Raw genomic sequence first — 13,089 nt, forward strand, 5'->3', positions numbered from 1 at the left:
AAACATTCAAGGACTCATTTATTTCTTGGGGTTTCTCAAGCTTAGCATGTTTTATACTTTATGCTGTGCAATTCTTTTTCTTGTTTGTTTTTTTAAGGGTGACTGTCATGCACAGTGTAGCACATCTGCCCCTGGATATACTTCCTCGATGCCAGTAGCACTCTTTCCCCAGATGTTACAACCCCAAAACACCTCTAAACACTGTTGAGTAACCACTGGGCCAGGCAACAAAAATACAAAGATTTCTACTTGGGGATTAAAACAAGAGCATAAAGTTTTCTGTAAACATATTACCAAATATTACTAGATGTTTTATTTCACTGTGGTTCTAGTGCTTCAAAGAGGGATAAAAGAAATGCCAGCATCATAGGGAATACTGGAAAACCTTAGGTAGAATTGATACTGCAAAAAAACTATGGAGGCCAGGCGGTGGTGCACCTGGTTGAGCGCACACATTACACTGCACAAGGACCCAGGTTTAAGCCCCCAATTCCCACCTGCAGGGGGAAAGCTTCATGAGCAGTGAAGCAATATTGCAGGTGTCCTCTTTCCTCTCCCCTTCCCTGTCTCTATTCAAAATAAGTAAAGAAATAAATTTTAATGTATTTGTCCTTGGTAGCAGAGATGCTGGCAATGATACATCTCCAGAGAATCAAGATTATAATAAAATTTGCTGGCTGAAAGTACTTAGTATGATTTAATATTTAGTTTGAATCACATTGTAATCTGGCAACTTAAGGCTAAGTCATATCTCATTGATTGATTGGTTGGATAGAGACAGAAATTTGAGAGGGGGAAAACAGACACCTGCAGCCCTGCTTCACCACTCATGAAGCTTTCCCCCTGCAGGTGGGGACCAGGGACTTGAACCTGGGTCCTTGCGCACTGCAGTCTAGGCGCTCTACCACGTGCGCCACCACCTGGCCCCCTAAGTCATATTTCTAGTTAACTAAATGACAAATCTTAACGAGATTCAGAGAACACTGAATATAATTTGTTAATTCTAAGTCAGAATTAAATTCCTTTTTTAAAAAAATATTCCCTTTTGTTGCCTTTGTTTTATTGTTGTAGTTATTATTGTTGTTGTTGGATAGGACAGAGAGAAATGGAGAGAGGAGGGGAAGACAGAGAGGGGGAGAGAAAGACACCTGCAGACCTGCTTCACCACCTGTGAAGCGACTCCCCTGCAGGTGGGGAGCCGGGGGCTCGAACTGGGATCCTTATGCCGGACCTTGTGCTTTGTGCCACGTGCGCTTAACCCGCTGCATTACCGCCCGACTCCCTAGAACTAAATTTCATGTGTAACTTAAAGCAACACTGGGAAGATCAAGAAACCAACCCTGACAACTCAGTCCAGTCTTCTTGTTTGTTTAGTTTGTGTGTGTGTGTTTTGTTTTGTTTTGTTTTGTTAGGGGATGATTTTTTTTAACATTTATTTTGGATAGAGACAAATTAAGAAGGGAGTGAAAGATACGAGAATGGGAGAGAAAACCACACCTGCAACACTGCTTTCCCACTTCTGAAATTTCTCCCTTGCAGGTGGGGATAGGGGGCTTGAACCCAGGACCCTGTACATTGTAGAATGTGCTCTCAACCAGGTGCACCACCACCCAGCTCTCAACTGATATTTCTAAAGTGCCACTTGCTGGGGAGATTGGATGATGATGCACCCAGCTAAACACACATTACTGAACATAAGGACCTGGGTTTGAGCCCCTGCTCTCCGTGTGCAGGGGAGACATTTCATGAGTACTGGAGCAGGTCTGGAGGTGCCTTTCTCCCCCCCCCCCCCCCCGCCTTACCCTCCTCACTATTTTTACCTGAAAAAAATGAAAAAAGTAATTTAATTGAAGAGGTATAGAAAAATTTGTGGGATTCAGGACTCAGCGAGTAGAATGTAGGATTTGCATGCCTGAGACCCTTGGCTCAAGTCTCCAGTACCATCTGTTCTTGAGTAGACTTTTGGTCTCTTTCTCAAGTTGAAATAAATAAAATCTTTAAAAAAAAAAAACTTACAAGAAAAATATTCTTGCCCTAAGTTATCTGTGAAAGAAATTTTAAATAGCCCACAGAGAACTAGAAGACCAATCTCAGTCTAGTAAATGAAGGACTAGACCCTTGATCAGTTTGCTTCTCACTTCATTGCTGGGCTATGGAATCTTAACAGTAACGGTCAGTGAAGTAAGTAGACGAAGACCCAGGAAATGACAGAGATAAGGCCTGATAGTAAAGCCCCCACAGCTCTAGAAGCCATCATGCGATGTCCCTATTCCTAGTGGTGGGTTAGGCAGGTACTTGAGCCTGCTAAGAAAGGTCTCCCACTCCATTTCCTATGACTCATTTTCTCCACACCTCCAGATAGACCTTTAAGCAATAGCTACACGTGAAGGATAAGGGGCATAGCTTCATGTCTTTATGAATAAGCCATGTCCTTTGCCAGAGAACACCTGCCTAGTGTTCATGTGTCCTGAAAGTATCGTTCCAAAAACAGACGTCCATTAGGTTACCTATTCTGATGCAAGCTAAATTTCGTCTATATGTAGGACTTCGTGTGTGTGTGTGTGTGTGTGTGTGTGTGTGTGTGTGTGTGTGTGTTACAAACTTTACCTTCTGTTTAATGTGCTTACTATACCTCCTGTGAGTTGGAAGCTGGTTATTAATCTTTATTATTCCCACACCTAACTCTGACATGCCTATAGCTCTGTTCCATCTCTCTTGGTTACCACTATAATATAGCTGAGTAATATTCCATTGTGTATACACCACATCTTTCATCTATTCATCGGTCAGTGGGCATCTAAGTTGGGGATACTGTAAACAGTTGCAGTAAGCACTGTAATATATATATATATATATATATATATATTGGATTAACATTTTTATATTTTGGGGGGTAAATTCCCAGAAATGGTGGGGTACTTGGGTTGCAGAATTTTTTTTCCTGGATAGACACAGGGAGAGGGACAGTGAGAAAGAGCCACGGCACTAAAGCTTCCTTCAGTGCAGCGGGGGCCAGACTCACACTAGGGTCGCACATATGGCAAAGCAACCCACTCTTCCAGTGAGCTTCCTTCTGTGTGCTGGGAGCCGGACTTGAAGCTGGGCGCACACATGGCAAAACAGTGCAACACTATCCAAGTGGTCTGTTTTGTGGGCCCTGTTGATTTATTTGTTTGGGTGGTAGATAGAGAACCAAGCACAGTACCACTCTGACATGCAGTGATTGAGACTGAATCTGGGATCTCCATGCCTGAGAGTCAACACCCCTTCTCAGACCATCACTTTGTTGCTTTTAGTCTCCAAACTCCTTTCCACAGTGGCTGCCCAGTTTACATTCCCATCAACAAGGTAAATGTTCCCTTCCCTACACATCACCTCTGGCATTAGTTTCTTGTCTTTTTAGGAACAGGTGTTCTCACAGGTAATACCTTGTTCTTATTTGCATTTTACTTATTTAAATCTTTTTTTTTTTTTAATGAGATAGAGTTAGAAGATACAGACAGAAAAGCAAGGCTCTGCTCAGCTCTGGCTCATGGTGCTGCTGGATATTGAACCTGGGACCTCAGCCTCACGCATGGAAATTCTTTACATAAGCTTTATGTTGTGTCCCTGACCCTTCAGCTCCCTTATAAGAGATCTTGAGCATTTTTTTTCATTGACCTATAGACTATTGTTGGGCATTAAGCCAGCTCCCCCTGCTCCACCCTGCATTCCTGATACTATGGCCTATTCACATAATTATTGTTTTGCCTGAAAGATCCCCACCCATCCCATTCCTTTGATCTATCTTCTTTCTACCTTGAGACCCTCCCCACCTGCAGGGTAACACTCATCCCACTAGTTAAAACCCTCGCAACAGTTGCTAAGGAAGTTTCTACTTTCCTAGCTCGCTTTTGCCTTTCTCCACCCTCTTGCCTAGCCATTTCCGTTTCCGACTTGCTACTTCCGGTTCTATCCAATAAAAGCACTGTCTCTCTGATCAATAAAGGCGTTGCATTACCACTCCGCCACGAGTTCAAGACTCTCCTGTTGCTGAGTAAGTAGCAGCCCAGGCTTGGCTCCAGTTTGAGTTCTCTCCAACCCAGAGAGTATGCGCCTGGGAAGAGGCACCCCCACGCTAGCCTGGCAGACTATCTTTGTGTCATCTATGCAAAAATGTCTATTCAGGTCTTTTGTTCATTAAGATAAAAAAAAAAAAAGTTGGTTGTTTATTGTGTATAGCTTGGTGTGCATGGAGGAGGTATTGTGGAGACCCAATGCTGCCACCCAGTGGAAAGTCTCCCTGCAATTTAGGAAGAACCACTTGGGTCCAGCTGCTGCTGTGAAGCTGTTATTATTATTAGTAGTAGTAGTAGTAGTCCGTGTTTTCCACTTTTATAGTTTTAAAGGAATTTCAGCTTTGGATTCTACCAGGAACCCCTTGATTGAACAAGATGTATTTTGCAATATGTATGGGTGTGGTTTTCATCAGTAATTCAGACAAAGTTAAGCAAAAGGAGTTTGTAAGACAGTCCATCTGATTCTGTCTGGATGACCTTAAGAAACCCACTTAAATTCTGGGCTCCCTTTCCTTACTTAAAACAAGGACAATAAATAAGTTGGTAGAATTGTTCTGGGCCAAGGACTTAGGCTAGTACATGTCAGTGTTCCATAGAGGTTGGCTGTTATCAGCACTGTTGTATTATAAAACTTAACATTTGCTTTGTATCTTACTAATATAGGATAAAGTTAACTCTCCCAATTTTCACAAGACAGTTCTGTTTTATGCTTCCATTTGTAAAATTACTAACAGTAAACCTTTAGCTCTCAGTGCAAGGACCGGCATTAAGGATCCCGGTTCAAGCCCCCCGGCTCCCCACCTGCAGGGGAGACGCTTCACAGGTGGTGAAGCAGGTCTGCAGGTGTCTGTCTTCCCCTCCTCTCTCCATTTCTCTCTGTCCTAACAACGACATCAATAACAACAATTTTTTTAAAAAGGGCAACAAAAGGGAAAACAAATATTTTTTAAAAATTTAAAAAAAACTTTAGCTCTCAAATATCTCAAATTGGACAGTCAGCTTTATGATTACATAATCGTTGTAGTTTTTAGAGTAGCTTAGTAGTAGTAGCTCAAGGGGCCAGGTGGTAGCACACCTGGCTGAGCGCACGTTACAGTGTACAAGGACCCAGGTTCAAGCCCCCCTACCTGCAGGGGGAAAGCTTCACGCACGAGTGGTGAAGCAGTGCTGCAGGCATCTCTCTGTCTCCTATTTCTGGTTATCTCTATCAAATAAATAAAGATAATGAAAATTTTTTTAAAAGAAGTAGCTTGGTAGTACTCAGCCCAGCCCTGAGCACTTTTTCCCTATATGTAAAAGCCACTTGTATTTAAGAGTTGTGTTCCTATGGTAAAGATCAGTTTAACTGAAAAGGTGAAATGATTCACCTGGATAGTACACTTCACCATATACATGACCTTGCTTTGAACTTGAGCCTGCTCCAGGAAAGGAAGCTTCAGTATTCTTTCACTGCCTATCTAAAAACTAAATTAATCAATGAAGGTTTCTACGTAGGAATGCCATGACACTAATGAAAAATCAGTTTAGAAAAAAAGTGACAGAATGTTCCACACTTTTTAGATAACTGCATAGCAACAGTACAGAAGTAAAGCTAAAACTCTTGTTTTAAACATCTTCTGTTAAGATATTAACTGTAAATTGCCATAGCTAGAAGGCGTATAGGTGATCAAAATTATTTCAGTTTTTCCGCTGCAGTTTTATGTATTTTTTCCTAAATGCGCAGTATCACTTTTATTAACATAGAAAGTTCTGTGTAGAACTGTGGCATGGAAGTCTTCATTGCCAATGCTTACTTCTCCATGCAGCTCCATAGGAAAAAGAGGGTTATAATGGATAAAGAAAATTATTTGCCAAACTTTAGCTTGAAGTTGAAAAAGTATTTAATGCCCTCTAGTGGCCAAGAATTTTTTTTTTTTTAAAAAGATCATTTTTCATTGAATTCACATCCCCATCAAGAGAATATACTAAAACAACTATTTTATTGCTTTCTAATTGATGGAAAATACTGCTCACACAATATGAACAGTTTAAGGGTAACTGTATTCTTATCTTAGGGAATACCTTTCCAAACTCCAAACCCATAAAGATGTGCCCTGGAGTTACACTGGGTTAGAAACCCTGGTGTTTAGGTCAGCTGGGACGGTTAACTTGAAGATTCCACCAGTCAGTTTTCTCATGTGAAACGTGAGGCTAGGAGGCCGGTGGCACACCCAGCTGAGCGTTTATGCTACCGTGTGCAGGGTTCTGGGATCAAGGCCTGAATTCTACCTGCAGTGAGGGAGTTTCATGAGAGGTGAAGCAGTACTGCAGGTGTCTCTCTTCTCTAGTTCCCCTCCTTCCCTAACAATGTCTGTCAGACTTATATAAACTATGGTATTTTATTATTGCAAATAACGCGTGAATTTTATGCATTTGTAAAGTCTATTCATAGACTATCCTCTAGATACACAGCGTTTGAATTACTGGGTAAGAGAATATATGTTAGGCTTTTTTTTTTTTTGCCTCTGGAATTTGTCTTTCACCTGTACAAATACATACACATAGGTATATGTGTCTACATATGTGTGCATGTAAGTTTTTTATATTGTTAAATTGCTCTCTACAAGAAGACAAACCACAGCTAATGCTTGTCCATTTGCTAGGTGAACAATATATCATGGTTGTGAATTACTGGGTTGTCAGAAAAGTTGTATTTTTGAATGGAAAAAATGTATCATGGGGGCTGGGTGGTGGTGCACCTGGTTGAGCACACGTTACAGTGCGCAAAGATCCAGGCTCAAGCCCCTGGTCCCACCTGCAGGGGGAAAGCTTCACAAGTGGTGAAGCAGGGCTGCAGGTGTCTCTCTGCCTCTCCCTATCTCCCTTTTACTATCTCAATTTCTGGCTGTCTCTATCCAATAAATAGGCAATTTTTTTTTAATTAAGTCTTTCTAAAAAAAAAAATGCACTGTGACTCTTACAACCCAATTTACTTTCCCTGGGATAAGCGCCTCTTTTGCTTTTAGTCATTTGTAGGTCTTATATTTATTTGCCTCTGCTAACTAATTCCATATAGAAGCTTTTAATATGTTAAGGATACCAGTTTACCTTTTAAATATTTGGTAGGCATTTTTTTTTAACTTTTTTGGAATTTGTCTTTCAATTTTATGTGACAGGCAGTTTACACTTTTTTCTCAATTTCAAATCACAATTCTTTTTTTTCCTTAAATAGATGTAGAGAGGAACTGAGAGGGAGAGGGTAAGTAGAGAGGGAGGCAGACACCTGCAACACTGTTTCACTGCTCATAAAGCCTGCCCCATGTAGGTGGGACTGTGGACTTGAACTCCAGCCCTTGAGCATGGTAACATGTGCACTCTACCAGGTGTGCCCTTGCCTGGCTCATCCAGTTTGGGAATGAACGCCTAGAAGTAGGTAGCTTAATTCCTTACACAGAGAATGAGCCTTCTGAGTATTTCTGTAGTTTTCCAGAGTATAACTAAGTTCAAAATAATTTTTTAATTTATTTCTTATTGCCAGCAGGGTTACTGCTGGGGCTTGATGCTGGCACTACAGATTCGTGGCTCCTAAGGGCCATTTTTTCCTTTTTTTCTATTTTATTTTTACTTGACAGGACAGAGAGAAATTGGGAGAAGGGGAGACAGAGAGGGACAGAGAGACACCTGCAGCCCTGCTTCACTGCTGTGAAGTGCCCTCCCTGCAGGCAGAGAACGGAGGGTCACACTGGGATTCTTGTACATGGTGATACGAGCACTTAACTGAGTGTACCACAGCCCAGTGCTCAAGATTATTTAATTTTTAACAGCTCTTCAGAAAAGCTATACTCCTTACCTTTAGTCCTCTTCTTACCGCTGTGAGCATGGTCGCTTTCATGAACATGCTCACTATCACTGCACATTCTGAAGCATGACTTCCCAAATATCTTAGTCTGCTTTACTTTCTTTTACTTATCAGTCATGAAACTAATAATGCACATACAAGTTTACCCGTTAAACCTAGTCTAGATAGAAATGCTTACCACCTAAATTCTATGCAGATACACATTATAGGTATACAGAAAATACAAAATACTTTTTTAGCCATACTCCGGCTGTCTGGATCAAAATGCTTAGTATTCTCCAGTCTTATAAAATAAAATCCAATACTTTTGTGTTGATGAAGCGCGTTACGGAATAAACGTCAAACCATGCTAAGTGCAGTAGCTTATCTACTACAGGTCCTTATGGTAACTGCTTTTGATAAAGGTTGAATGTGTTTCCATTTTATTCCTTATGTGATGCTTAAAATCATGTATGATGTGGCTTGGGATATGGCAGTGGATGAAGCATTGGGCTCATGGCCATGAGTTTGGTTCCTGGCACTGCGTATGCTCTGGCTATAAAAAATAGTAAAAATAATTTTAAAATGACATATGAAATAGCAAAGGAACCTAGTGCTATTATTAACTCGGAAAGCATAGGCTGCTTTTCTGCAAAGAATAAAGTTTGCATAAACAGGACTTGCAGCAGTCTTCTCTGTAGCTAGGGCTTGTGTGACAGTTTCCCAACTGGTCGAATCTGTCAAGTTCCACCTGGAATGCAAGAGCACCCACTAGAGACCCTTGTTGCTCTAGCACCGGCACAGATTCCAGAGAATACATGGAGAACACTGCGCGCCGTGTGGAATCACCCACTAGAGACCCTTGTTGCTCTAGCACCGGCACAGATTCCAGAGAATACATGGAGAACACTGCGCGCCGTGTGGAATCACCCACTAGAGACCCTTGTTGCTCTAGCACCGGCACAGATTCCAGAGAATACATGGAGAACACTGCGCGCCGTGTGGAATCACCCACTAGAGACCGTTGTTGCTCTAGCACCGGCACAGATTCCAGAGAATACATGGAGAACACTGCGCGCCGTGTGGAATCACCCACTAGAGACCCTTGTTGCTCTAGCACCGGCACAGATTCCAGAGAATACATGGAGAACACTGCGCGCCGTGTGGAATCACCCACTAGAGACCCTTGTTGCTCTAGCACCGGCACAGATTCCAGAGAATACATGGAGAACACTGCGCGCCGTGTGGAATCACCCACTAGAGACCCTTGTTGCTCTAGCACCGGCACAGATTCCAGAGAATACATGGAGAACACTGCGCGCCGTGTGGAATCACCCACTAGAGACCCTTGTTGCTCTAGCACCGGCACAGATTCCAGAGAATACATGGAGAACACTGCGCGCCGTGTGGAATCACCCACTAGAGACCCTTGTTGCTCTAGCACCGGCACAGATTCCAGAGAATACATGGAGAACACTGCGCGCCGTGTGGAATCACCCACTAGAGACCCTTGTTGCTCTAGCACCGGCACAGATTCCAGAGAACACATGGAGAACACTGCGCGCCGTGTGGAATCACCCACTAGAGACCCTTGTTGCTCTAGCACCGGCACAGATTCCAGAGAACACATGGAGAACACTGCGCGCCGTGTGGAATCACCCACTAGAGACCCTTGTTGCTCTAGCACCGGCACAGATTCCAGAGAACACATGGAGAACACTGCGCGCCGTGTGGAATCACCCACTAGAGACCCTTGTTGCTCTAGCACCGGCACAGATTCCAGAGAACACATGGAGAACACTGCGCGCCGTGTGGAATCACCCACTAGAGACCCTTGTTGCTCTAGCACCGGCACAGATTCCAGAGAACACATGGAGAACACTGCGCGCCGTGTGGAATCACCCACTAGAGACCCTTGTTGCTCTAGCACCGGCACAGATTCCAGAGAACACATGGAGAACACTGCGCGCCGTGTGGAATCACCCACTAGAGACCCTTGTTGCTCTAGCACCGGCACAGATTCCAGAGAACACATGGAGAACACTGCGCGCCGTGTGGAATCACCCACTAGAGACCCTTGTTGCTCTAGCACCGGCACAGATTCCAGAGAATACATGGAGAACACTGCGCGCCGTGTGGAATCACCCACTAGAGACCCTTGTTGCTCTAGCACCGGCACAGATTCCAGAGAATACATGGAGAACACTGCGCGCCGTGTGGAATCACCCACTAGAGACCCTTGTTGCTCTAGCACCGGCACAGATTCCAGAGAATACATGGAGAACACTGCGCGCCGTGTGGAATCACCCACTAGAGACCCTTGTTGCTCTAGCACCGGCACAGATTCCAGAGAATACATGGAGAACACTGCGCGCCGTGTGGAATCACCCACTAGAGACCCTTGTTGCTCTAGCACCGGCACAGATTCCAGAGAATACATGGAGAACACTGCGCGCCGTGTGGAATCACCCACTAGAGACCCTTGTTGCTCTAGCACCGGCACAGATTCCAGAGAACACATGGAGAACACTGCGCGCCGTGTGGAATCACCCACTAGAGACCCTTGTTGCTCTAGCACCGGCACAGATTCCAGAGAACACATGGAGAACACTGCGCGCCGTGTGGAATCACCCACTAGAGACCCTTGTTGCTCTAGCACCGGCACAGATTCCAGAGAACACATGGAGAACACTGCGCGCCGTGTGGAATCACCCACTAGAGACCCTTGTTGCTCTAGCACCGGCACAGATTCCAGAGAATACATGGAGAACACTGTGTGCCGTGTGGAATCACCCACTATTTGTTGAACATGAAAAACAAAAAAAGCCCGTGATAAACTTGGACACTACCAGTACTAATTCTCTGATTACTTCCCCTCGGCCAATTCTTAGTACTTCAACTTTTTTTTTTTAATATTTATTTATTCCCTTTTGTTACCCTTGTTTTATTGTAGTTAGTATTGTTGTTATTGATAACAACAATAGTTAGTATTGTAGTTATAGTATTGTAGTATTAGTATATAGTATTGTATATAGTATATAGTATATTGTATATAGTATATTGTATATAGTATATAGTATATTGTATATAGTATATAGTATTGTATTAGTATATAGTATTGTAGTATAGTAGTTAGTATTGTTGTTATTGATCATCGTTGGATAGGACAGAGAGAAATGGAGAGGGGAAGACAGAGGGGGAGAGAAAGACAGACACCTGCAGACCTGCTTCACCGCTTGTAAAGCGACTCCCCAGCAGGTGGGGAGCCGGGGGCTCGAACCAGGGTCCTTATGCCGGTCCTTGAGTACAACTTCTAAGTCAAAAAGCTACAGGCTGTATTCCCTATGTAATTTGATTTACAATTCAGTCAAATAGAATAACTTTCAAATTATTTATTAGCCCTTTTACAGAAATGTAAATAATTTTGATAGGACAGAGAGAACTGGAGAGGGATGTGGGAGACAGGGACACACATATAGCACAGCTTTGCCACTTGGCGTAGCTACTCCTGCAGGAGACCAGGGGCTTGAACGCAGGTTCTTGTGCATGGTGTGCACTCTACCAGGTATGCTGCTCCCCGGTCATGTGCAATACTTTGTAAAAATAGAAACTTTGTGAGGCTGGCGAGAAAGAATATAGCTTATACAAACACACTTTCGTGCCTAAGGCCCCAAGGTTCCAGGTTTCATTCCGGGTAACATCATAAACCAGAGCTGAGCAATGCTCTGGAAAAAAGAAAGGGAAGGTGGGGAAGGAAAATAAAAAGGGAAGTGAAAGAAGGAAGGGGTTTTGCCCTGGCTTCATCTGTTGGCTAGTAGTTCCTTATGTCTTACACTCCCACTTATTTAATCTTCATAACTTCCTTTCCTCTACCCCCAACTTAATACTGAACCTTCTTGAAAGTTCCAAAAATTGTTATGTAATGTGGAGCATGGACTTTTGAATTAGGGCTTCACTTAGCTTTCTGAGATTTGAGGCATTTCAATCTTATCTACGAATCTTTATTTAAACCTGGATAATAAAAGTACCTCCCTCATGGAATCAAACTGTTTGCACAGGGCAACAGGACTTTTAAAAACTTTTTTCTACTATCTATAAATTGGATAGATTATTCCCCTTTTGCAGTCATCAAACAAGAAATCACTGTAGTCGCTGAGTAGAATACAAATGCTTCATTTTCTTAGATTGAAATACATATTTCTGAAAAATTAAGTACTTTGAGGTTAGTATTACACTGAAAAAAAAACACAAAAGAAGTAAACAACACTTTGTTTTCATGAAGGAGAAACAGTACATGAGAGGTCTCAACACTGCTCACCTCTGCCACACTGTTGTAAGTACCAGAGACTGAACCTGCAACCTAGGGCCTTACGAATGAGAGACTGGTGTGCTACAACTATGACATCTCCTTGGTCACTTGATGTCATGGAATTTACTTAAAGGATTTTTCTTTTTTTGAAGATCCACTTATTTCATGAGTGGCCAGAGTACCTTCTGACATGCATGGTGCTCGGAATTAAATGAGAGCCTAACATGTGTAAGCCTTTACCACTGCACTACCTCCCTGGCCACTTCATTTCTCCCCCAAATCACTTTACGGGGGGTAGGGGGGGTAGTAATTTATAGTACGGCTGTTGACAATTTCTTTTTTATTGCCACTGGGGTTATTGCTGGGGCTCTCTGCTGCACTGCTCCTGGCAGCCACTTTTCCCATTTTTCCCCTTTCTATTTGTGTTTAAAGGACAGAGAAATTGAGAGGGGAGGGGAAATAGAGAGGGAAAGTGAAAGGCAGACACCTGCAGACCTGCTTCACTGCTCATGAAGTGTTCCTCCGGCAGGTGGGGAGCCGGGGCTTGAGCCCGGGTCTTGTGCATGGTAATGTGTGTACTCAACCAGGTGTGCCACTGCCCAGCCCCATGAACACAATTCTCACCTTGCCATGATACAAGTCTACAAAAACACCCTCATCCCAGGTCCTTTTCCATCCTCACAAACACACCACGACTCCAAGACGCCCTCTCTTCCCCAGTCCCTTTGCTTTGGTGAAATACACTATACCTAGTCCAAGTTTTTGTATTTTAAGTCCCACCTATGTGTGAGATATATTCATGTCCAAGTTTAAACTCTTAAAACGGACAACTCTGTCACTATATGTGCTTATAAAACAACAGTGTAGGACTGAAACAAGTAATCTTTGTCATGAGCTATTTCTGC

This window comes from Erinaceus europaeus, chromosome 14 (assembly GCF_950295315.1).
Source record: "Erinaceus europaeus chromosome 14, mEriEur2.1, whole genome shotgun sequence".
NCBI classification, from domain to species: domain Eukaryota; kingdom Metazoa; phylum Chordata; class Mammalia; order Eulipotyphla; family Erinaceidae; genus Erinaceus; species Erinaceus europaeus.